Below are 26521 nucleotides of genomic sequence, written 5' to 3' on the forward strand. Positions count from 1 at the left end.
CTTAGCAAGCAGTAAGTTTTTAAGTAAGATCCCCGATTAGAAGGTTTTTTTTTTTTTTAGTGATCAGGCAAAGGAAAAAGAAAATACAGCATATTGCTTTGGCTCTTTTTTGGGGGGTCATTAATCTCTTAATAGGGGAAGAAGGCTAATAATTAGCAAAATAACTGTGAAGGTTGTATATTTTAAATGCTGTAGTCTTAGTGGTCACTTGCACTAATTTGAAGGTTGCAATCATTCATTTGCAGTAGCCTTTCAAGATTGCGTTACTGTAATTCAATTTTTATTTATTTAATGAATTTTTTAAGTTTCTGTTCTTATGGCTGTTCTTCAACTTATAGACTTTGTGGAAGTCAAAAATAAAGCACAAATCAGAATATGTTCTCTATAGTCAGACAGAAATATTTGATCATTTTATACATATTTAAGCATGTAAATATAGTGAGGAGCATAATTAGTTTATGGAGGTGGTAATGCTGCTAAGCTCTTGTACAGCAGATAAGAAGGCAGTGATAGAAGGATTGCTAACTGGTGTCTATAATGAGTTGAGTTCTGTATTTAACTTGGTAAGAGTGAGTTTATCTGAATGCTACTTATACTAGAAATACATTTGGACCGTTTTCTAAGTTATTTCAAGGTCTTAAAGTGTATAGGAAGAGAAAATTCAATGCAGTCACTACCTGTAACATTTGTTTTCATGTTTCAAAACATAACCTGTGCCCTAGTCCTTAGTATTTAATGAAATTTTTGCTGGCTTTCTGCTTTTAGTGTCACAATCAAAAGTGGGGACTAAGGTAGCATTCTGGTACAAGGGATCACTAATGGTAGACTGATATGTAACAACATGACTTCAAAGTGAGTGCTTTATTATTTTAGCAAGCTACATAGAAGAGGAAGTATGAAGAGAGACATAATGAGTCTCCAAGTCTACCAGCATGAAAGAAGCGAGCTGCTGGAAAGAAGACCTAGAAAAATGTAGTGTGAATTCAGTAACCAACTTTATTATATGTCTGGCATATGATCTTATTTTGTGAATCATACAGTGTGAACATAGGAAATTTCTCCTCCTGCCAAGAGGCAATGGGCACAGGGGACAAATGAGGAGGAGTTTTGGTTCAGGTGACCTCTAGATGTCCCTTCCAGCCTCAACCATTCTGTGATTGCATTAACATTTGTTGTCATTGGAACCTGAGAGAAGTGAATATTTGAAATTATATTTTGTTTGGTTTGGATTTTTTTTTTTTTTTTGTATTTTTAAAAACTCATGTGCTTGAAGTTCACTAGAATGAATTTAAACAGAAAAAGGATTTTTTATTACATACCATTCACCAGTATTTTCTAATTGCACATTTAACTGCAAAGTGTATAATTTTATAATATTTCTTCATTGGCATTTCAGTTCCAGAGGGAGAACAGCAGGAAACTTAAGACATAGCTTACCAAAAGAGCCTATATTAGAAATATTTGTCAGTTCAATTTCATTTCTGTGTTGGAATTTCAATTTTTTACTAGTTCACTATTATTTACTAGTTATGGGAATTAAAGGAAGTTGGCTTAATATTATTTTATAATCCTTTCTCAAATCTTTCAAAGCCAGTTTATATACTAAAAGGCATGTGACTCATCATGAAAAATTACAAGTCACCTCTTTCAATGGATGTGATTCTTGTTCTGTAAGCATATCTTTTGTTACTGAAAACTGCCAGCTGCCTGCCATTTTTAAAGGAGTTCTAGTGTATTATTGGCTAATAATTGCCTTGAAGCTTTAAATAGATTCAGAGTTATTAAGGATAAATATTAGACTGATGTTACAGACAGGTCCTTTAACTTACATGCTGAAAGTGCTAAATGTCAGCTCTAGAAATTGTATTGAACTGTGTAAGAAAAACAGGATACATTTGGGCTGATGTTTAGCTAGTCTTCTGTAAATGATGTGGAAAATGTACCTATCTAAAATGTAGGTGTTTCTGTCAACTTTTAAATTGGAAGATGAAACAAATTGCATTTTTAATGCAATTAAAATGTGGCCAAATTTTTTAATTGGTTATTAGAAGTGTGGAGAGGAGTGTCCCAGTGTGGATGTATCAGAGCATGCTAAAAAAATCTCACTGATTTGTTTGTATTTCCAGTATTATAGTAGAGTTTTGATTTTTTTTTGCGGCTGGAAGATACATTTTATTTTGACTGTGTTGATGCTTATTTGGTAGTTGGCCGCTCAGAAAGTTCAGGCAGTTACTTTTCACTCTTATGAACATGTTCCTTTCTGAGCTCTCTGACTTCTCAGTGTGGTTGTAGGCATCATAATTTTGTTCTGTGAACTAAGCATCAGCAACATGTCAAACGAGTGACTCCTGAAGAAAAATACCTTTAAGAACCCTATTAAAAAAATAAAACTATAAAAATGTGTCACTTAGAAATATTTATTTCTCAGGTATTTTGAAGTGTGATTGTTCTTTTTCAGACTGTATTTTGGCTCTGTGCAGAGTATATGTGTGGGATATATTTATTTTTTCCCCCAAAAAGTTTCATCTAGCTTGAGGCAGGGATAGAAAAAGAAAGGGGAAATGGAAGAACATGACTAAAGTTCAAACACAGCTTTGAAAACAACTATAGTGGTTTTACAGGTCCAAGTGTTTTTACAGAGGTAAGCCTCCCTTTCCTTGTCTAGAATTAATACATGTTACCACATGGCTAGTATCTCTTGTTTCCTCGGTTATTCCTCCTCCCATCTTCCTTGCAAGTGAAGAAGAAACATTTGTTCAGGAACTACTTTTCAGCTTGCTGGAGTGGTTTGACAACTTTAATATAGTAATAAGTAGTGTTTGAAGGCTCAGTTTAGACACTATCTGCAAGTGTATAATTTATTTTCAGGCAATGTAGATAAATACTTACAGAAGCTACCTGTCTTACTCATTTAAACTACCATTTTAGGCTTACCATTTCCTATTTCCATCCTTGTTTTCTTTCATGTCTGCATATCATTTGAGCAATTTGGGAAATGCAAGATCTCTTGGGAGTGCTTAACCAATTTCTTGAATGCAACTTTTTTTTTTTTTTTTTTAATGTGATTGACAGTGCTAAGTAACATTAATATTTTTCTCTATGGAATTGGTGAATCCACCTCTGGTATGTTGAGATGGTTGAGTCCTGTCCGTTGCAAGTTCCTGTAACAAGATTATGGGAACCCATTGGTGATCACCAAATTCCCTTTTTCTGTTAAAACATCATTTTTTTTTATGTGCTAAATTTCATTTAAATACTTTTAAAAAATGAAAGTCTGAAAAAATGCTCTACTTCTCCATTACTCAAAAAACCCTAAATTATTGTGATAGTTAAAAGCATTATCTCGAGGCAGAGATCCTTAGGCAAATGTCCTTAGCACTCCAGGAGCAAGATTTCCAAAGATGCAATATACAAGGTGTATAATAGGCCTAAAGAAGCAGAGTGTTACCTGAGAGGAGGAGAAAAAGGAATCAATTTGAAATACTTTGTGTAATCCCTAAAGACAAAGCTGCTGTCTTCCAGAGAGCACTGAGCATGAGTCCTGACCACGTTTTCCTGCTCTCTTTGTGGGACTTACTGAGGTAGGCAGTGTACACTGTGTTTCTTCTGCATCCCATGTGTGTTGTCTAAGATTAACTATTGAACAGCATGACCTGATGCTTGTAAAAACAGTATTGAGTTTTTCAAGGGATTAAGTTGTCTAATCCATAGGGAACTGCCCGTCCACTATTGGAGAAGATGATGTTGGGTCGGGTTGGTGTCAGGTTGGCTGTCCTTTGCCTCTTACCTGCCTGGCTTGACAGTGCCCTTCAACAGCCTTAGTGGGGTTTGTTCATTTGGAAAGGAAGGATGTGATGACATGCCCAATCTGTAGGGATTTGCATAGGGGGGCATCCTTTGTGGAATTTCTGCCTTACAAATCATAGAAAAGAGCAGACAGACCTCTTGCACAACATATGTCCTAGTGGGTTTCCAGGTATCTTGGGTTGCCTGCACTTTCCTTAACACAACTGTAAGCATTATAGTTTTACATCTTCACTGTGTAAGTGGTTTTGGCAGAAATGCTCCAAGCATTACTAACCATGCATATAAATAGGTTCTTTATAGCCTTCAGTTTGCTCCCTGGGCCAGCCAGAGCTCTCTGTTTTGAGAGTTTACTCAAAACTGCTTCCTTTCATAGAGCTTCTGGTTTGCCTGGAAGTCTTGGGGAAAATAATTTGTTGCCAGTTAATAACAGAGTAGGATACTGACTAACAAAAACTAAAACTACCTTTCACCTGCTGCTTCTTCCCAGGCTCAACTTCATGCCTGACTCTTTTACATCCTGCCTTCAAGCAGTGCCGGTGGATGGGGAAGGAGGGTTGTGGTCAGTTCATCACACTTTGTCTCTGCTGCTTCTTCTTCCTCCTTGCATTTTTCCCCTGCTTCAGTGTGGTGTCAGTCCCACAGGATAAAGTCCTTGACAAACTTCCAATGTTGGGTCCTTCTCACAGGCAGCAGTTCTTCATGAACTGCTCTGCCATGGGTCCTTTCCATGGGGTGCAGTCCTTTAGGAGCTGACGGCTCAAGTGTGATTCCCCCGTGGTGTCACAGGTCCCTCCAGAAGACCTGCTCCTGTGTGGGCTCTCCAGAGCTTCCTTGAGGGCACATCTACCTGCTGTGGCGTGACCTCCACAGTTTGCAGGGTGGATATCTGCTCTGGTGTGGCCCTCTGTGGCCTGAAGAGGGACAACTTTCTTCGCTGTGGTCCTCTCCTTGAACTGCAGTAGAATCTCTGCTCTGGTGCCTGGAGCACCTCTTCCCCCTCCTTCTTTACCAGCCTGAGTGTTTGCAGGGCTGTTTCCCTCATATTTTCTTACTTTTCCCTCCCAGCTGCTGTTGTGCTATGTTTTTTGCCATTACTTAGATATGTTATCAAAGACATGCTACCAACGTTGGTGATGGGCTCAGTTTCAGCCAGCAGCAGGTCTGTGTTAAAGACAGCTGGAACTGGCTGTACCCAACAAATTCTGGTGTCTTCTCACAGAGGCCACCTCTGCAGACACCCTGTTACCAAAACCTTGCCATGCAAACCTGATACATTGACAAAATGCATCGCAAAAATAACAGTGCTTCCTTTTTGGTAGCAAGTCAGTTGTTTAGAGCATCCTTTACATTGTCACTCAGTAGGGAAGTAGACATTTTTGTTCATGGTTTGAGAGCAGAATTCTGCGTTGGAAAATACTATTATACGTATCAATTAGATACTAAAATTTTCTTTTGTAATTCTTTGTGTCTTATTTTAAAAGTTTATTCTAAAAGACCATTGTGTTAAACACCATCTTCCCACTCCTCACCCCCATTTCAATTTTCTGTCTTGCAAATGAAATAAATGAGGTAAAATTTCATAGATTTTAATCATTTGGCAAGGAGGACACTAGGACTGTCAAACCTGGGAGCTTATTATATCATTATTTTTAACAGTTTCAACAGTGGATAATTAACATTTTGGTGGAGAAAAACTCTTCTGCAGACTAGCAAACTGTCAGCATATATGTTAATGCAAGTTTAAAGCCATGACAATCCATGTGAATTCTAATACAGAAGAGGCTGTGTGAGAGATCCATACATCTTCTGCAACTTGTTCGTGGGGTGCATCTGCTGTATGCTGGTACATCATTGTCTGGGTATGCGCAAGAATGGTCTCTGCACTCTTGTAAGTAAAGCAGTCAGCGTTCAGCAGAACTAATGAGATTTTTGGTGAACTTTTTCTCGTGTCATACAAAATGCTAATATGTGTAATTTCCAGTTATGTTCAGATTTCAGTTGGATGTAGCAACAGCAAGCTGGCATGATACATAGCAAACCTGTGACTGTGTTAACCAATTAAGTTAGTACAAGTATAGGTGGAAAAGGTTATAGTGAATTTTTAAGATGGAGGGGAGAGTAAAATGTCCTGGGAGAAAAGAGTAAACTATTTTGCTGTTTTATAGCACTGCACATTCTAGAAGATCCCACAAAGTCTTTGGTTGAAAGTTTTTTGTGGGAAACCCTGAGACTTGTCTGTGGTGACAGTGTCATTCATTCAATGCAGTGTTTCCCCTTCCATTCTTCTCTATTTCAAGATGGGAAATCAGAAGGGAGGAGTTTAGTACTGAAACTGCAGGTTATTCAAAGACGTTTTTAGTAAGTGACAGGGTTTTTTATTTTTTAAGCATATCCTTATCAGCAGATAACCATAAGTAGCATTCACTGTTGAAGCTTGCTTAACTCATGCTCTGCTTTGCTTCTTCAGCAAGAGTTTTTCTCTCCTAGCTCTAAAATGGATATAGACTTCATACCTGTGCTTTTTTTTGTTGTTGTTTTTTTTTTTTTTTTTTGTTCGTTTTGTTTTGTTTTTTCTTTTTTTTTTTAATAGGAGATGAAGTCTGTAAATAGTAATGTACTGTTTATTTCTTCTGGAGAGATAATGTGGTTTCAGTTTAGTGGTTTGCTAACATAAATTAGAAAACCAAAATTCCATTTGCAAAATACTTTAGATTATTTCTGTTCAGGGTTTGTTTGACACCCGTAATACAGGTCCAACTTTGCAGATAGATTCCACTACTTACCACCCCTCTTACTCAGCAGTTATCTTTGTGAATTAATTTCATTACTATTTCTTACTTCTTACGTCTTGTTTGACATGTTACATTATTTAGAAAAATCTGTAAATAAAAATATTTTGTCGGAGTATTTGTGTGAAAAGATGAAGTATCAAGCCTTCTTAGTGAAGTATTCAGTCCCATTTGTTTTTTATACAGCAAGACAGTGGGAAGCTTGGCAAACAAGCATAACGTAATTTGCTTTCCAAGATGTGAATGCCTCTTGAAGTGAAAAGACCCACTCTGTTGCAAATCTAAAATTAGATTACATGTAATATACTCAAATCTGACAAAACAAAATTGCTCCATGATGAGTGTTGTTTTGTTGATATGCAACTTATTTTTAAATCCTTTGTATGTGGGCTTTTTTGTTTTAAGTTTAAGCAGGGGTTGAATACCTCGGACCTTGGAGTCCTGTTCTCTGATGGGTTTATGTATCTTTTTATCTAAAATAAAAGGGAAGTGAGGAAGTGATTGGAAAACTTGATGCATATTCCAGTATGTGCAATTTTCTGCATTTTTGACACAGCTTCCACTGCATTAACCCATGAGGATTTTCAATCCCAGCAATGGATGAAGGAAATTATGGAGAGAAAGCAGAGTTTCTTGCCTAAGCCAGGCTCTTCTGCAATGAGTCTGCTCCATGGCAGACCATGTGGAATTTTTTTACTGATACTTGTATTTTATTTTTACTTTGCCTTTATTTCAGGATGACTCATGTGACACTAGAGACTCAGAAAAGCTGAGTCTCTTAGGACATGTTAACAGTGATGCAGGTGACACAGGAGCAAGGTCAAACCAAATCCAGGTCAAAGCAGGTATAGTTACGTGATGCTGCACCACTTACCTTGTCTTGTTGTCTTGCTTCTGAGCCTTCTGGAAATTTTCCAAACAAGATGTAGCAGCTTGGTGTGATGGATCTCTTTGACACTGCTGATTTAAGCAAAATGTTGCAGTCTCCGGTACAAGATAACCTTATCTTGCATTCTCTGTACTGCACAAAAGCAGAGTTTACTGAGCACTCGATTCACTGAGTTAGGTAGGTGTTGAGGAAATGATGCATCTGGTAGGAGTGCACCCTAATTCAGGCATGGCTGTATGATGCTTGCTCCAGGCTCACTCTTTGTAGCAAAAGAAAATTAAATACAAACATCCTGTGTGGGTGATTTCACACCTACCTGTACCATCCTTTTAGCCATCTCTTCCACAATTTCCTTTCTGTTGATTCATCATCCTGAGGGTTAGTTTGCTGTTTCATAAAGATCCACGTTGTGAGCATTATTCCACTTAGCAGTGGTAAAATATAAAGAAATTAAATATGAACAGGTGTAGTATTTTGCAGCTTCCTCACTTAGTCTTCAGCAGATACTGGTTTTGCTAATGACTGTCTTGTTTATAATCTGATTTCCTTTAACCCTTACATCACTTACCTTATTTTAAATCTGTATTTGACAACTTGTCTTTCCCCAAATGTTTCCCTTTATACCTTTCTGGTATGCTGAGGCAGGTATCTGAATGGATTACCCATGTCACAGCTTGAGTATGAGATTGATTTAGGGACAGAAAGTGGGTCATGTCAGACTAGCCTGAAAATACAGTAAGGATTTAGATGACCTGCTTTACCCAGTGTTTTGCTTCGATTGTAATTTACTAAAATAATTCTTAAAATAGATACTACTCAGTTTCACCTTTTCTCTAAATGACATCTTTGCCAAGACAAGTGTCAACTTAGATGAATATTGATAATATATATATATTCCCCATCATTTATTAAGGAAGTGAATCAGAGATCTTTTCACATCTTAGAGTGATTCTCTTACTTCAAGAGCTTGTGTTCAATATGTTTATTGAAAGGTGAACTTTCAGCAGAAAAAAGTTCTTGTCTACTTGCAAATATAATTATTTGTATCTGGGACAGCAGTGGTGGCACACACGGTAACACAGCAGTTAGAAAACCTAGCACAGCAGATACTTACAGCTGTAGGTTGCAGAGCAGACAGTCCTAATTTACCAGTAGCAGAGTTCCTAAATTCTATCATGAATTACTTTTTCAGATTTACTCTGAATAGAACAAAGTATGGTTTGCACTTATTATCCAAAAATAATCATAAACCAAGTCTTGGTGAATAGAATTGCCTATGTAATGTGTATGGAATATATAGTTTATATAATTACTCCATAAATTAGGTATGGTATTGACTTATAAATCAGTTAATACAGATATACGAGACTTTGTCTCAGAGATGTTATGCAAACAAAACAATTAGATAAATGCTTGGTCTGTGTTAGTCATTGATAAATCTAATATTTGTATAAAATTCTCTACATAAAACTTATTTGGGTAAAGTCTTGATATCATGTCATATAATTATATGTGCACACATATGCAAAAGGCACTAAGTTCTGCCTGAAGTAATTGTATTTACATAGTTTGCTAGTTTTCTTGTTTTTGTCAGAAAGCAACGTGTGCAAATGATTTACTAGTAATTATATTGAGGCATAAAACTAATTGTACTGTGCAGTACCTAAGCACCTAAAACCCACAAGAAAAAGGAGAGTATTTTTATGCACTTTATGGGCTGTATACACAGGGTGTGAGGTTAAAAATACTAATACAAAATAGTTGGAATAAGAAGAAGATACTAATGCTAACTGTATTAGAATGCATTGCATGACAATAAACCATTGGCTTCTCAGAGTTGGATCACTCAGGGAATTTCTGTCACAGAGGTTCATGCAGATGCCTCTGAATAAAGTGCTTGCTCTGTCACATGCTTTGCACTGCTGTAAAGAAACCCAAACACTTAACAAGAATGATAGAATTTTTAAAATATTGATTTTGGTTTAGGTGAAAGGCAGGAGTTTGCTGTCAACCTGTCTGTGCTTAAACTGGATATAAAATAAGGTATTTTAAACTCAAATGTTTTGAGAGTTAATATCACATCAGTGCTAGTTCTCTTATTTTTCTGTTTCATAAAGTGTAATATTAGTTCTATTTGGTAATAGGGAGTTGTGACCTTTAGGAAACCTGAGTTCAAGAAGGATGAAAGCTGGTATTAAAATTGGAAGGTTTGTGGCAAATACAGCAAGAAAGGCATACACTTTGAAAGCTGATGTTTACATAAAAAGAACAAAATGTTATGCTGATGTTTATATGATAATTAATTAACATAATGCCTGGGGTAATCATAATTCAAATGAATTGTATGTTTCTTTTCTAACTGCTATATTCTGTTCTGTTTAATACTTGATGCCTTTCATCTAGCCAACAACCTTTCTGAAGATATTTTTGGTGCAATACTTCATGAAAATAGATCAGTCTTTTTTTGTAGAATCCCCTTTAAGTTTATGTATTTTTTCCTTTTCCACACTTCTACAAAGGCTTTCTATAAATTATCTCAAGACCAAATCAATAGCATTGTAAGACTTTTTCTTTTCTTATATTTTTGAAGCATGTTGTGACATACTAGATGTAATCTGAAGTGTGTATAAGTAGAGGTGATTTGAGGAGAGGAATGGCAGGCAGTCAGGACGTTTTGGACATTAGCACATTGTTGTGTTGCAAAATGGAGTGCAGTGCAGAGATTTCTGAGGCAGTGGAAACTGTAATGATAAGCCTCAGTTGAGTACCACTGGGGAAATCTTCAGCCTAGACAAATCTCTTCATGTAATCATAAAAAGTATCTGAATTTTATTTTATTTAAAATATTTAAAATAATGGGGTCATGCTTTCAGAAGTGGCATTTTGTAAACTGATATGGTACTTCAGTACCACAGTGATAAGTTTTTGTTAAATGGTCAAAATAAAAACAGCCTGGGCATCACGGTGCACAGGAGAAGTCCATTATTTGTAAGGGAAGTCATTGGTGTAGTAGTTCCTCCTACTGCTCAAGGCATGAAAATATGCCAAGGAAGCTTCTCCCTCTTGCCAGCACTGTAATAGGAATCACAAATACAGGAAAACTCCATTGGGGAAGGAACTTGGGAGGCGCCTGGTGCAAGAAGCTGCTCGCAGTGATGTCAGCCGCAGGGTCAGACCAGGCTCCTCGGGGTTTCATGCTGCTGGGGCCTGAGACTCCCCGGGGATGCACAGGCCCCGGGCAACCCGTGCCACCGCTTACCTGTCCTTCTGGGGAAAGCTTTTCTTACAGCCTGTCCTAGTCTGTCATGTCCTGATTCCTGCTGTCTGTCTGTGTGGCCCATATAGGGTGGTGAGGCGCTGGCCCAGGGTGCCCAGAGCAGCTGTGGCTGCCCCCTCCCTGGAAGGGTTCAAGGCCAGGTTGGATGGGGCTGGGAGCAACCTGGGCTGGGGGAAGGTGTCCCTGCCCGGGGCAGGGGGCTGGAACTAGGTGGTCTTTAAGGACCCTTCCAACCCAAACCATTCTATGGTTCTGTGATACTGTAAATGAAAAACATCATCTGGCAACAATAGTGAAAATACAGTAATTGTATTACCGAAACCAGGCTATTATTAAGTGGACATAATGCATTAAGTGTGTTCAGCAAAGCGTTTCTCTCTGCATTGACAACCACTTATACGTCCACATCATTCTCTGTGATGATACTGATGATATAATTGCAATACTTACAGGGTCACCATTTCCTGCAGTGAAAACATCTCAGTTTGATCTGAGTGTTAACTATATCTAGCAACAAGAGTTGACAATGCAAGTAGGATTTTTAGATGTATCAAGAGGAGGTTTGAAACTAAAAAATGTGAAAGTGATAGGTTAGAAATTATTCATTTGGAACACCGTGTCCAATTTTAGGCTGGTTTTCAAAGGGAAAAAATAGCAGACTTAGTAGTATCAGGCAAGATAGATTAGAATGGCTGGTGCATGGTGAGATTTACTGCATATGAAAGTGGACTTTACAAACAAATGAGAAAAAATATCAGAATTTAGGTAGAGCATTCAAATTGTAAATGTTTAGGAAAATTAGTGGCTCCTTTTTTTTCTGTTGTATGAAGAAGTGAAATTGTTATGAAATGGAATTACTTATCTGTACTCCTGGTCTGTAGCAGCCCATGCCACAGTGGGTTACTAAGTGATTTACAGATGGGTATTTTATTTTCAGTATTAACCTGTGTGACTAGTTGCTGAAGTGTAAAACAACTAGATGTAGCAGTTCCTTTGATTCATGTTGTAAACTGAAGACTGTGGGGTACTCTGAAAAGCTGAGGTGCTCTAAAGACAGAATTTTGCTCTCCTGTTTGTCTGAAGTTCTTCAAAACCTGTGTCTGAGAGCAGAGTATCAGGTAAGTTAGTATGATCAAGTGTGGCAAGCACAATGCACTGTAGAAGGATAGTGTTACAAACATTCAGTCTTTTCTGTATATTTTAACAGAATTGAAAGCACAAATGTAGGTTTTAACCATTATGCCAATGCTGAGCTGAGCATTTCACATGGGGCAGTTGATAGATTTGGCAGGGAGTCAACTTCTGGGCTTTTGCATGTTTTTAAAAAAGTCTGTGAAGCAACTCTGGGTGCTGCGTCTGCCCGCTGCAGCCTCTGGCTGTGCAGAGGTGGCTCTGCCTCCAGCCTGCAGACCCGTCTGTCTGACTCTTGCAGGGTCACGGGACAGCCCGTGGGCAGGGAGCTCTGGAGGTGCCAGGTGTGAGGTGCTGCCCCTGCAGCAAGGATCAGCTGGAGTGCTGTGTCCAGCCCTGGGCTGCCAACGTAAGGAGGACACGGACCGGCTTGCGTGGGACCAGAGGAGGCCATAAAGATGCTCAGGGGGCTGGAGCACCTCCCTGATGAGGACAGGCTGAGAGAGTTGGGGTTATTCATCCTAGAGAAGAGAAGCTCCGGGGAGACCTTATAGCGGCCTCCCAATGCTTCAAGGGGGCTGCTGGAAAGCTGTTGAGGGACTCGTCATCAGGGAGTGTAAGGATAGGACAAGAGGTAATGGTTTTAAACTGAGTGAGGGTAGATTCAGGTTAGAGTTTTGGAAGGGTGTCATTAGAAAGCTTTCCCACAGGCTGAATAATTGAAATTATCAACAGAAATTAAAGAACTCAGCTTTGACAGTCTTGCAACTTTCCAGCTGATTACATGGGCAGCAGCCACAGCATCTGAGGTAACCGCTTTGTGCACCTGTTCTGACTCCTGACAAACCAGTGCTTCTCTACCAGGAGCTAATTTCTCATCTAGAGTAAACAGTCATTCATTAGTAGTGAAAGGATAGTAGTTGTTCACTAGTAGTCAGAGGGATGCCTTTTGTTGATATCTCAGATGTTGAGAACTCCATGTCACCTTTTTTGTCATGAGAGTATTTATAGTTTGTGCCTTTATATAAAATAAAATGCCTTTTCCCTGATGCTATGAAAATGTGAATGGACTAGTTATTGAATTTGGCTTCTTACAGAATTCGTTACCTAGTCAAACAGCTCACCTTAAAAACCAACCGAACAAACGAAGCAAAACAAAAAATTCCAAACCTGAGAAATCTCTGGTTGATACAGACTGGGGGCATTTTTGAACTGATGTCAAAAATCTCAGCTTTAGTTCTCATTCTAGAAAATACCAGATAAATAGTGTGGAAATCAGTCATTTGTGCAACTTCTCTTCAATTTTTTTCTCTTGTGATTATTCAAGCTCTTCTGCTTTCTGTAGCTGGGTTGTTTGTTTGTTTGTTTGTTTGTTTTCTTAAAGCAGAAACTTGTGATTACTGTTTTGGGTGCTCTGATTTACAGCTGGTTAATCAGAAAGGTGCAGTAGCACTGTCAGAAAGCTTAGTGACAAAAAAGGAGTAGAGGGATCATGCGGAGTTGCTGTAGTGGAGATCTGATAGGCAGCCAGACCTGCTGATGGGACAAAACCACTTTTTTTTTCTGTTTTTTTCTTTTAACCTTCTGTCTGCTGCGAAGAGTCACTTATAAAATATTTCAGTAAACTGTGAAACCCATAAGAGCCAGTTAAAAAGTTATTTCTGTGCTTCAGGAGTTAGCAACAAAAATCCTAGGATAGCCTTTGCTGTCTTTGTTGTTCATTTGAATCTTTAAGATATTTTGTCTTCTGTGTTGTTTCTTCTGAATATTAAGATCTTTCATCTGAATATTAAATACTGATATATTTAATTTGCTGGGGTGCTTATTCTGATGGAAGCTGACTATCTTTAGTTCTAGGAGGATAACAGCGCTCATTACTCACATTAGATTTTTCTATGTTCAGAATTTTGTAGAGTTACTAATTAACAAATAACAGAACCTTTGGTGGAGTTGGATTCGAAGGATAAATTAAATGAAAGACTTAAAGAATTGGAATGTAGTATTGTAGTATTGGCAAGTTCTAATGGTTTTGTTTTTCTTCTGTTGAATAGAGGCTTTACAGCCATGACAGATTCACTAGTTTTGATGTAATTTTCAGAGGTAAAACAGAAATTTTGAACAATTTAGCATGTAGAGGATATTTCTAAATTTAGGCTGCCAGAACCACCATCCTAAACTACCTTTTGTTATTTCTTTTATTGATACTAAGATCAAAGTGGTGCACTATTCTGAATTTTACTTTAATTCACATTAGAGACACAAATATGTAATTTAATACAATTTTATATGTAACTCAGTCACCTATCTCGTGTTAACATTCACAGATGTTTTAGAAAATGCAGCATTTAAGTGCAGATTGGTGTCATATCTGCTCGTTGTTTGTTCCAAGGCAATGCACAACTGAATTACACATTTATAAAGTAGTTTCAGTATTTCTATATTCAGTTCCATTTCAGTATTTCCATATATTTAAGCTTAATTATGAAGTTTAAATCAGGAAGAGAAATGTTGGGATTTTTTTTTTTAGTAGTAAAAGATACCTAAATTCTTTTGTGTAAACTGGAGAAGGCTGCCTGAATAATTTTCAGGCGATTTTCATGTTTGTGGCTGCTTTAATTAAAAGCAAACATATTATATCTTAGAATTATTTAATATATTTATAGCAATAGTTGGTTCATATGGATCATTTATAACCCAGTTTCGGGGGGGACAGTGATGCATAAAGTGTGTTCATATCACATTGCAGTATTACCATGTATGAAAATGTTCAATTTACAAAATAGAACATAATGGGTATTTTGAAGTGCTGATGCTTTTCCTGTGTTGGTAATCCTGATTAAAGCAACATAAGTAGGAATTGACACAAGCTGGTATAGACCGTTATGCCAGCAATCCATGGTTTAAGGGTTCTTAAGGATCTTGTGCACATTGGTATGAAGGAATTTAGTAGTTAAATCATCATGTTAGTGGTCTGCAGATAGATTTTATTTTGTCAGTTTCTGCTAAGCATATGTTTTATGTCCATAGAGGAAAAAAATTTACAGGATGATTGAGAAATTATTGTCTATAAGCAAAGCCACTATAAGTAACTGAAAAAAACCCCACCTAAATAGTCTGTTGGGTATTTTGCAACTATTTAATAAATGTATATTATCCATTAAGAAATGTATTAAGAAATTAATTAAGAAATAAAGCTTTTATGTTGATTAATAGACTATCAAAAATAATTGGCAAGCACATGTTGTCTCAAACTGTTGCAGTACCTAAGTACAACAAAAGGAGGGGAGGGCTGCCTTAAAGTTTAACTTAATTTATATTAGTATTTGTAATCTCTGTAACTTTAGAGAAGGTAGGCATTGACGGCACATAGTTTAAGTGTAAGCCCTAGCATTTTCTCCTGTAATTAGCAGATTGCACTTTTAACTTAGTTAATATATTGACATCTATGCAACTGATTATAGGTGCTGTTTGGAAAAAAAAAAAAATCATCTAAGAGCTGCCATTTGTGCTCATCATCTCTTGCAGATACAAAATTCAAAAGATATTTAAAATACTGATTGCACTAACTGATACAGTAAGAGATAGTTTCTGAGTTATTTGAAAATGTCAGGCTGGCATTAGCATACATAGCTTTTTTAAGGCAATGTTGTAACAATTTCAATCTTAAGATTTAAGTTCCTTGGGCAGTTTAAAGAAAAAAAAAAAAAAACAACTTGGGGAAAAAAATCAGATGGATTGGTTAAATCTCAGTTTATGGGTTTATCTCTATCATGTACTTTGAGCAAAGTTTTGTGATCCTTATAAAACAAGAAACTTCATGACTGAAATCTGAAGAGCATCTGTCACAGGCAGCAAAGCCTGAGAAATATTTTGGTGTAGTAGGCACAAAGATTTAGAGAACATATAGTGGGAGGTTTTGACTAAACCTCCGTAATATATATTCACTGGTTATGGGAAAGAAGGAAGTTGTTTGATATAAATGATGAGTTGGAGGTTGGCATTTCAGTGCTTTATATGCCACCATCTGAAGCCATAAAAGGCAGAACTGTGGTTTGCATGTTTTATGGGCATCTGCTGATACAGTGGTTTTACAGGACTTCATAGTACCTGAGCATCTGGATAGATTTAGTGTCTGAAAAAAACATTGGTGAATTTTCAGATGCGGTGTGGACCTCGTGAGACCTGCTTGAGGCATGACTTTTTCTGTGGATCAGTATCTAGATCAGCATCTGTATCAACATGTACGTATGTGTCTAATCAGTGTGATTCAGGAATACTTCTGGGTTTTGAGGTCACAGTGACCGTGTTGCCCACGTTTCAGTTTCCCAGTGGAGTGGGAGTGGCTGCACACTGCTCCTGGAGCTGCTACTCCTGGGAAAGACACCTGCATGCATGGGACAGCCTACTCTGGCCATTGAGCATATGTGGTGGGGAAGAAAAAAGAATCAGCATCTTCCAGTTCCTTTATGAGTATCTAGACTGACAGAATATTGTTACACTTCCAGATATTTCTTGTGAAAATCCCTGAGTGGTATTAAGATGATTTGTGTTGCTGACCACAGTAGGAAATTAATAACTTACCTTTCCACTTGATTGGTAAGAAAGTACTTACCTGTTTACTTATTTCCACACAACTTCTGTTGTATGAAATATGTACCTGTATTTTGCTGTGGGAGGAATAAAGGTAATTTGACTGATCTGAAGCTCAGTGAAGTCATTAGGATGTTCTTGGGGTTTTGGTGACCTAGGCAAGATGGCTCTGTTACAAAGACAGGATTTAGCTAGATTTCGTGCCTCGGTTCCTCTCTTAGCTGTCTCCTTCCCATAAAATAAAGTTTACTGAATTGTGCAAATTCTGCTCTGAATGGCACATGGGCTCGTAGATTTATTTATTTTTTTCCTCTCTATGGGGCTCCCAGAAATGAGTAACAGCACCAGGTATTTGAGGGCAAGAGCTGAGAAGTGCATCCCTAGAAGCCACAAATTGAAATATCCTGTTCAACTCGGCGTCTAATAAACTTACAGCAAAGTTACTGTGTCCACATAATATACAAGGGACTGGGAAAGCAGATCTAAAAGTCCACAGTAATTTATCTCAGCCCCTTCTTTTCTCATCAAGAACTTCATCATTTTACCATAGAGAATTTGGTTTTGGATAGCAGAACTGACCCATTGCCCAGGAGAAGATGTAAAGCAACATAAATTGTTTTGAGAACCTTTTCAGCTTCCACATGCTTAACTGATAGAGCCCTAGTAGGAACAGATGCTTTAACAGATGTCATACTTCTCAGAAACAAGAAAGTTGATGATTTAAAGGTTTCTTGACTGGCAAATATCACTGGCAGAAGATATAGAGCATGTAATGCAATACTGTGTTAGCTGATTGCTGTTTATACCCATCTAGATTGCACTTTCAGATTGGTCATTGCCAGCAAACAAGTGATGGGCATAACTAAAAGGAGGTTAACAGAAATGAGATGCATGAACACCAAACAGACACATTTGTTTCCCAGTTTTAGGAATCTTGATGTATGTAGGTTATAAAACATCTCCAACACAAAAACAGCATTAGGCTTAGGATGTGGGCTCGGAAATTCATAGCTGCAGGCAGGCGTAGTACTGCACTACTTCCAAAAGCTTGGCGTTCTCAGTGTGCACCCTAGGTAGTGGTAGATCCTAATCTTAGCCTGCAGATGTGAATCTCAGTAGTGGTGAATGCCCATCTCCTCTTAGGCTCCTCTGTGTATTATTTGTGATACAGAAGCAATGGGAAAGATGACCTGTTCTTTCTTGTGTAACAACAGGCCATAGCTGGTTTGTGGGCGGCAGGTTTTAAATAACTGCTCTTCCTGCGCTTGCGTCTGCAGAACTGGATTGAAGGCCAGTAAGGGACTCTCCATCCTAATGAAACTTCAGAAGAGGTTGAAACTTTTAAGAACTAAGTGATAGTGGGGAACCTCTTTTTTGCTAGAATAAATGAATGAGTATTTTGCGCTTGTCAGTGAACAAACGTAATGAACATTTAAACAAATGCCACCTTTGCAACTTAACCGATTTCCATGAGTTTAATATAGATTTTTTTAATTGCTGCTTTCTCAAGGCAATTTTGGTTTCTAGTACAAGTACAGAGGACAATGAAGTAGAACCAATCAATTTATTGAATTCTACCAGTCTATTACTCCTGTTCCTAAGATCCTGCAAATCAAAGGATATTTTTTTTTTTTTTTTAAGAAATATTGTGGAATAAAAGTGTAACTTTACATATTTTCTGGTTGAAAATAATTTCGAATTTTAAAAATGATACACCAATATCACAACCAGGCCATGTGCTTGCTGCATTTTAAGAACTGTAATTCCTTTGGGAGACAACTGATAGTAATTCAGTAATTACTTCTAGTAACCACACATTAATTGCTAATAACTGTGAGGCCACTTCCTCATGTTAGTCTTCTACAGATATAGATATATATCTATGTAGAAGTTTGTGTTTTTCAGAAATAAAATAGTGTGTTGTATTTTACTAATGAATTATGAATGTTGAAGTGAGGTTAGCAATCAGAATGTCTAGACTGATTATTCAGCTAGTTAGAGACTCAAAGATAGATACATTGTGCAATCTTAATTGAAAATATATGGTAATTTGGTCTGTTTCAGATGATTTCAGATCTGTTTCAGATCATTCCTATGAAAAATTCATGTGGAAATTATGGTAAATTACAAGATGTTTGTAGGATGGTGATCAGATTTTTCTAAGCAACCTAACTAGAAATTGAGTGACGATTTGCTATCATATGAAAACTTTAATGTGTAATTGGAAAAGGTGTATGTGAGAGAAGTCTGACAATTTCTGTTAAAATTGGGAACTACCCTTTGTATATAGATGAACAAAGTGTTCTCTGTATCAGTGTTGAAAAGATCTTACAGAATTATGGGCTCCATTGCATGGTCACAGGCAGCAGGCATGGGTTTGAGAAGAACTGGGGCAAAATACAGTTCTTTTAGAACAGACACCAAAACAACAACACCAACAAAGGGTAGCCAGAAATAATCATGATGTGGAGGAGATGATAATAGTATAAATCATAAATTGGATTAGCAAGTTAGAAATATATTTTCTTGGGCTTTTTTTTACATTTTTTCTAGGGTGTCCTATTTAATTTTGATTTTATCCTTAGAGACATCACCTTTGCCAGCAAGTGGCCAATATCTATAGGTAAATCAAGTCTGTGCTGAAAATTCAGGCCATCTGCTTCATATATGGAATTTAACTTTTCAACAAGTGAAACGGAAGTGTTTCTATCGTTTCTTTAACACTGTTCACGAAGGTCTCATGTTTTCATGATAGTTTTCTTCAAGACACTCTCTTTCCCTTACAAACCTTAATTTTTTTTTTTTTTAATGATCCATTGAAATGGATATTTCTTTCTACATTTGCTGAAAAGTCTAAATTTAATATAAACCCCATATTTAATCCTTCCCATCTCCCCTGAGTCCTGGAAACCAAGCTAGCAACTTCCACAAAGTTAACGAAGAGAGGAAGTTTCTAATGTTTATCAACTTCTGGAGAGTGATAATGAGCACAACTTGTGGAACAAGTGATCTTGTCCACATTTCACACCCATTTTCTGAAACTGTGCATTTTTTGTATCCCTTCTTGCCAGTTTCCAGTCTGTGTGTTCAGGTGCAGAGTACTTAAGAATATAAATTATGAAGAAGAAATACTAAAAGGAGAGGAGAATGTCAGTGTCAAGGCATTTGTTGGTGCTTCATTAAAGCCCTTCCTAGTTCTAAAAGTGGAACATCTAGGAAAAAATGCATATAGTGTATGTCTGTGTCTGAGGTGTAGCTTTAGCTGGAACGATAGATGCCCAGGTTAGTTATCTATACCAGCAGACATACTTTCTCTTCCTGCTAGACTGGCTAAAGGAGATTGAAACAGATGAAGGAAGCTTGGCTGAGAAGGGAAGAAAGCTGAGGAGAAAAGCTGCTTGCTCAAGCTGGGAGAGGAGGGGTTTGCTTCTTTATTTTTAGCTCAAGGGGGAAAACTGTTGTCTGTCACTGCCTCACTTCAACCTGTTTGAGCAAATTGTCCCTGATCAGTAAACCCTTAAACAGCTATGGGCATCCTAGTGGTCTCTACTGAATAAGATTTAAAGATGAGAAATTAAAAATGTTTGATATTTTGTTCAAATAAATACTGATAGTCATGATGAATCAAATCCTATTACAGTAAAGCTTACAGGGAAAACATCATTTAGAATTTATGCTTTGGTTTTTGTAGATAGAAGATACTTAATATTTGGAAGATGGGGGATGCTTAACATTTGATTTCTACCTTTAAAAATAAATACATTGAGATTTTCAATTTGACATAAGAGGGGGAGAGATTTATGCGTACCAATCTGTATTTCTCTCTGCATGATGTCATGATTCGCTTTTACTGTTCTTTGGTTGCTTTTGATTAACCTTTTGTTTAACCTGGTTCAAAGAGCATTGGTATCATCTGTCAGTTGACAGATGATGGAAAGGAAAAAATGGCTTCATTCACAGACTATGGTTTGAAAAGGCGGCTCAGTTAATTTTGACAATAAATTTGATATTGGCCATAAACCTCTCAGTTTTGCTTCAGAAAATGGACTGATTTCTTTTCTATTTGTTGATATGCCAATCTAAACACATTCCACTGTTTGTGATTTTAAATGAAAACTTAAAGTTGTTTTTTACATTTTATCGTCACTCAAAATGTTCTGCTTATGCATGCAAGCATTCATCTTCGCAGATGTGGTATAGAGGAAACTTCTGTGGGTAAGGATATAGCCACTGAAGATGTCACAGATGTAGAGACCCGCACGCACCATGGATGCTGTATGAGGTCTGGAAACAATTTATTTGTGTTCCTGTGACTGTTGCTGAAGTGTAAGCTTTGATCTCAGTTTTTGTCGTGCTGTGTGAAGAAGTAGGGTTTGTATGTGTGCAAGCAGCCTCAGGATCTCTGTGATCTGCACTGCTACACAGTGTAGGCAGGAAGCTGCTGCAACACAGGAGAAGCAACAGACCTGACATCTTCAGCTTCTTGTGTAAGTATTCAGGAGATTTAGGTGCATTTAACTAGGGATAGCAACAATCAACAAACGGGACAGAGCAGCTGAACTGGTCAGGAGAAAATGCTTTTGGTGCTGCGTGTGTTTCAGTCTTGCCTCTGATCACAGGTTGGATGTCCAACTCCTTCCTAGTGTGAGTGCTTCCTTTCATAAACAGCAGAGGCATCACTTTGTTATAGAAAATGTCAGGAAGTGTATGGGAGGTGGTATCTAAAAATAACCGTGATAATTGCTTTCTGCTGGTGGGAGGTTTTATTTTGGATCACAGTGAAAGGAGGAAAGAATGGAAAGACTGCAGCCAAGGGAAACCGCAGCAGGCTTTAGCCTCCGTTTGGTGTTACCTCTCAGTTACTGCAGATATTTTGAACGCTGACTGCTTACAGTCATACTTGTAAAATTTCTTAGCATGGATAGCTGACCAGTCTCTGACAAGACATTTGTGCCATTCTTTGTTTAAATTGCCACTCTCCCTTGGCCATTGAGCTAGAGACCAGGTCGTGCTGGTTGGCAGGGAAGCAGCTTGCTGTTGGGTACTGAGTATCATTCAGTGAAAAACCCCAAATGGTTCTGGGGAATCAGGAGGGTAGGTTTGTTGGAAATACTGGCGGGGGAGAGTAGATGGAAAACTAGTATATCAGGAGATATGTGTCCGGTTTTAGTCTGCAGGATTACAGGACAAATGGCTGAGACTAATCTGCACTACTCCAGTGCTAGGAATAGAAAAGATTACAGCTATCTACCTATCCGTCTACCTAGCATACTGCATCTTTAGTGCATTAGTGCCCGGAAGAATAAAACTTGAGCAAGCTTGAAAATACTGGCTCAAGTGATGATATGTGATAGTAATATATGACTCCAGTGAGTTGCATGTGTGTTGATGTTTAAGGATCATTGAAACAGCACAGCATCTCTTTTGGTTTTATTAAAGATAAGTTTCTGCTGGTGGGCTGCTTTTTCTTAGTCCTTATTCTTAGTATCTTTAAGATGTTGCAAATCTGCAACAATATCAATATCAAGCTGTATTTACCAAAACCAGGTGTGCTCAAGTTTGTGAGATAGACTTGTTACAGCATTTGTAGTACACACATACCCACAAAATGTTAAAATGCATAGCATAATTAGTAAGATGCAAAATTGTAGGCTTTTTCATTTTTAAGAAAAAATGAACCTAACAAAAACTTTTTGCTACTCTAAACTGATATTCTCAGATCCATTCTGCCCAATTAATTAAATTTAGCTTTCCAATCCTGAAATCAAAAGGGAAATTAAGAGGTGAATCTTTCCCTTTTCTATCCTCCAAGATTGGATTAAAATCATGTCTCCTATGAATATCTCAAATGATGTTGATTACACAAAATTCCCAGTTAATCTAGTCCAATGTTCAGTGGTCCCTACCATTAAAAAGGTTTTCTTAATGGATTCCTCTGCTGCATTTTAATCTGATTCCTTTTTCTTTATTTATTTGATGTGTAGAGCAGCTGTTCACTCCAGTTTTTGTTGCAGGGATGTCTTGCAGCAACTTCGGAAAACTATTCTTGAATGTTCTGATCCCTTTTTCTATTTTTCAGTGTACTGCACTGGGAGTATGCAAGATTGGTAAGACAGTTATAGAAAAGAAAAAAGTACACAGCAGAAAGATATAAAGAAGATGGTGAGATAACGATTACATTTTTACTGGATTTAGTGACTCATTCAGCATAAATGATTGATAGTTTGGATGACATTTAGATTAATAGTGATTGAAAATTGTTATCTGGTGGTTTAGTGAAACAACCTAATGATTTTTGTTCACTTTATTGTGGACAGGTGGTGTATCTGAGAATTTGGTTCTTTTTTGGTACAAATTTGTTCTCCATTTGGCAATTTTAATGAAGATGATAAAGAATTGCAGATTAAAGACTGATTGGCCTCTCCTTAGGTAAGGATTGAAATACATTGGCAGTGAAATTTCTAGGGCGCATCTTCCGTCTGTGTCAAACTTGTATTGGGCAGAAATACAATATTGTTCCTGGATCTGTCAGTCATGCACTATTCAAACATAATGAAATGCAAGAGATGTTCTTCTGAATTAGTTCCTACTCTGACACTCATCCCACTTTTGAAATTTTACTGCTGTGGCAGAAGTGCCATATTTCTCTTCTAAGATGGAATAGGAAATTTTTCCATCCTTGTTGCTATGTTAGACTACTGTTAGCTGTAGATGTTCTTAAATCTTTTAACATAATACTTAGTAAGCAGACATCCACACCAGAAGGATGTATCTCCAGTAGATGCTTTAATTTGACCCTTCCCAACCTGTGCTTGTTTTATTTTTTACTAATTTTTAAAAAAGTTTTCTTCAGCAGATTTATATAGCAAAATGACAGGAGCTGACTGCAGTCTATGAAAGGATGAAGCCTCTTTTTATTGTTATGTTTCCATGTGGTTTTCCCATCTAGTTAATTAGAAATGTCACAAATCAAGAAAAGACACAAATGAAGAATAGTGCTCTACATTAAACACAATTATTAGAGACAGCATGTAGTTATTGGTTGCATGGGAGTTAATAAAAATAATCATATATACATTATTAAATTGTTTAAATAAACATGATTTTAGTTTTTAAATTTGATAGCTGTGCCTCTGTTCTGGGAATAATTATTATTCTCTCTAACAGTCTGAGAAGTTATATGGATTTTTCCTGGTTTAGAAGATGTAGTATTCTGCTAATGTCATTATGGAGGTTCCATGCAAGGAAACAGGGTTCTGGTTGTCAGATGCTGACATGAGAATGTGTTTTTCCATCCCTTTACTATTTGTGTTCAAACCGAGTTATATCTGTTGTAAATGCTCAAGTAAAATTAGTTTCTTATCTACAGAATCTTAGGTTATCTCTTTGTGTTCTGGATTTGGGACAGGGATGGAGAGAAGTAACAACACATGTCCTGCTTCCTGCAGAATTAGTAAACACATCAGCATCAAGAACAGAATGTTGAGTTTCAGGTGTGGCCTCTGAAGCTCACTTTGATTTCTGAAAGGAGGAACCCACAAGACAGACCTACTGCTGGTATATATTAATCAGTTCTGGCATCAGGCCCCGTGCTTCTCCGTGTGCACAGGATAAAGCACAGTGATTGTGCTCTGTGGGAGGCTACTCGGTGGCAAAAAAAATTTGGTTTTTGACATTGTGGAAGTACGCCAGCTACAAAGGGGCTCATGGCACTTCCGTGCACTAAGGGAGACTCCCGTCCCCTTCTGTTTCAAATAAAAACAAATTCAGCCAAATGAAAAATAGGTTTTACTTTACTGTTTCAGTCTGTGCAGCACACTTCCATCTTTTCGTTGCTGTCCTGCTGTGATCCTGTACATCCTGTGACCCTCTTAAGTAAGCTCTTTCTACCATCTGTCTTGCTTCACATCTTTGTGCTCCATCTCTTACAGTCTCTGAATTTAGCCAAGAGTCTCCTGGATTGTTTTGAAATTGCTTCTTCTCAGTGAGTTTTCTGAAGCTCTCTGCATATAGACAGCATAAATCTGCTCTTAACCAGGTCAGACAAGATAATATGATAATATTTCTCTTGGCTTGAAATTTGCAGTGGGATTCAAGTATCTGTGAGTTGTTTTCAGGAAACAAGAATTTGCAAGTATTAATAGAGAAATTATTTTACCTCTTTAATCTGTCTGCCAGGGTAGGGTAATCTCAGCAAAAGACAAAATAACACAGTATACTAGGGAACTGTTTTAGTTAATAGGATTTATTATATATCAGAAATAGTGAATATACAGTGAAGAAAAATCTTTCTCTGCTACATCATGGTTATACCGTAAAATTTCTTGTATTATTTAATGCAGTAGTATCTTTAAGCATTGATGAAATCTTGTTGCACGTAAAAGTTGTTTAGGTTGTGAGGTCTGTGAGGTTACTGTTTCTGTAAAAATCTGGAGATTACCAGATGCATCTTCTGTATTTTATTGCACAAAAAGATATTTGAAAAAAATATACATGCTTTTAATTGATAAAGAGGTGCCATATTCCTACATAAATTTTCTAGTAGTTCTGCACTAGATTCAGTTCTGTTTTTGCCAGTGACACCTTTCATGAAATAAAAATACTTATCCTTTTGCTAAATCTCCTGTCCACTTCAATGTATTATAATTGCTGAAGGCAATTTTTGGAGGGGCAGAGAGGGATGTGTGCTTGTGGGGGTTGTCCTATGAAGGTGGAGCTTCATTACTTCAGCAACTGGTGACAAGTAGCTTTTTATAAGCATTTGCAACCAGGCTAGCATTAGAAACTGGGAAAGAATTTTGTAAAAAGTTGAATGCATTGGGCTGCTGGAACTTTGATGAAATCTTTTGCATTGTTAGTGGAGATGCTTTTTGTTGTAACCTCTTTCTGATATCTTGGGGATTTTGGAGAGGTTTGGGTGTTTTGTGGTTGTTGGGTGAGTTGTTTGTTTTTGTAATTAAATGCTTTGATGACTGATAGATGATTTACTGTGGATCCAAGATCTTTTCTTTCGATTTAGCTGGTTCTTCCCCATCTTATATTTGTCCAACTGATGATATTCTTATCTAGATGCAGCACATAGTTGACTTTCATCCTGTCTATTTTGGATCACGTCTCAAGCTTGTAATTTGAATTCTAATCCTCTTCTACAAAATAACCAAGTTGTCAGTGTCTGCAGATTTAAAAAGGATACTCTCTCTTTCTTTGAGTTGTTAGTAAAAATGCTGAATGGCAACAGGCCTAAGCCACATACCCGAACAGTCTTACTTGGTCAGTTTTTCAAGTTTGAGAAGAACATGTTGCCAGGTGGTATTTTGGTACTGTGTTCCTGTGAGTTTTGCTGGTGATGTATGGGGATCCCTCTATGAGATGTTTTGGAGTCTACAAATACCTGTAGACAAGTGTCCCTTTGGCAGCGTGCTTTGGGAGAGGTGTCAGGGTGCAAAGATCATTTCCCCAGGTCTGTCTGGTATTCAGGTTTATCCTACACTTCAGCCTGTGTGGCAGCAGGCGTGAGTGGGAAGGATTTTGCAAGGCACTGGGATTGTGGCAGTATTTCCAACGTGGAGAAGCCTCTGTCTTATACTTCTTTCTTTGGACTCCAGACTCAGAAATGGGAGGCCTGCATTGAAGACCACCTAGAAAAATATGGAGAAGAGTATAGGCATAACTCGGGCTTAGAGGGTCAGTATCAAGTGTATATTCATGACCTTGATGCATTGTGCAGGAAAAAATCATCCACAAATTCTGTACCACTGGGTGTATTTGCAACACATGTGTCAGTGTCATGCAATAGACGTTATCTGGATCTTTCTCCTTCTGAGATATCCTAGTCTCCCTCTTCCTTGGTTAACAAAAAGTTTATTTTTGTGTTCCTTTATTAGTCTAGTCCCAAGTAGGCACATGGGGGGAAAAAAAGTAATAAAACTTACCTGTATCTGTTGCAAAGTGTGTTTTCCTAATTAGTTTAGGAAGATGACACGCGAGGAAAAAGCCGAGAGTTATTGCATCCTTATGTTTTTCCCATCCGTTATACCT

General features: G+C 37.5%; 1 protein-coding gene across 6 annotated transcripts in view; it reads left to right on the forward strand.

Annotated features, from left to right (window-relative positions):
- The window catches only part of PRR16 (proline rich 16), a 170164-nt gene that overhangs the window by 30659 nt on the left and 112984 nt on the right, over positions 1–26521 (forward strand). The window contains exon 1 of one of the 6 annotated variants that reach the window (XM_032993737.1): positions 24405–24521. The exons of the other annotated variants lie outside the window; for them this stretch is intronic. The gene's annotated coding sequence lies outside the window, so the exon portion shown is untranslated. Of the gene's footprint in view, positions 1–24404; positions 24522–26521 lie in introns of those variants that run through there. 6 annotated transcript variants of the gene reach the window in all.

This window comes from Tyto alba, unplaced genomic scaffold (assembly GCF_018691265.1).
Source record: "Tyto alba isolate M040663 unplaced genomic scaffold, T.alba_DEE_v4.0 Super-Scaffold_13, whole genome shotgun sequence".
NCBI lineage: Eukaryota > Metazoa > Chordata > Aves > Strigiformes > Tytonidae > Tyto > Tyto alba.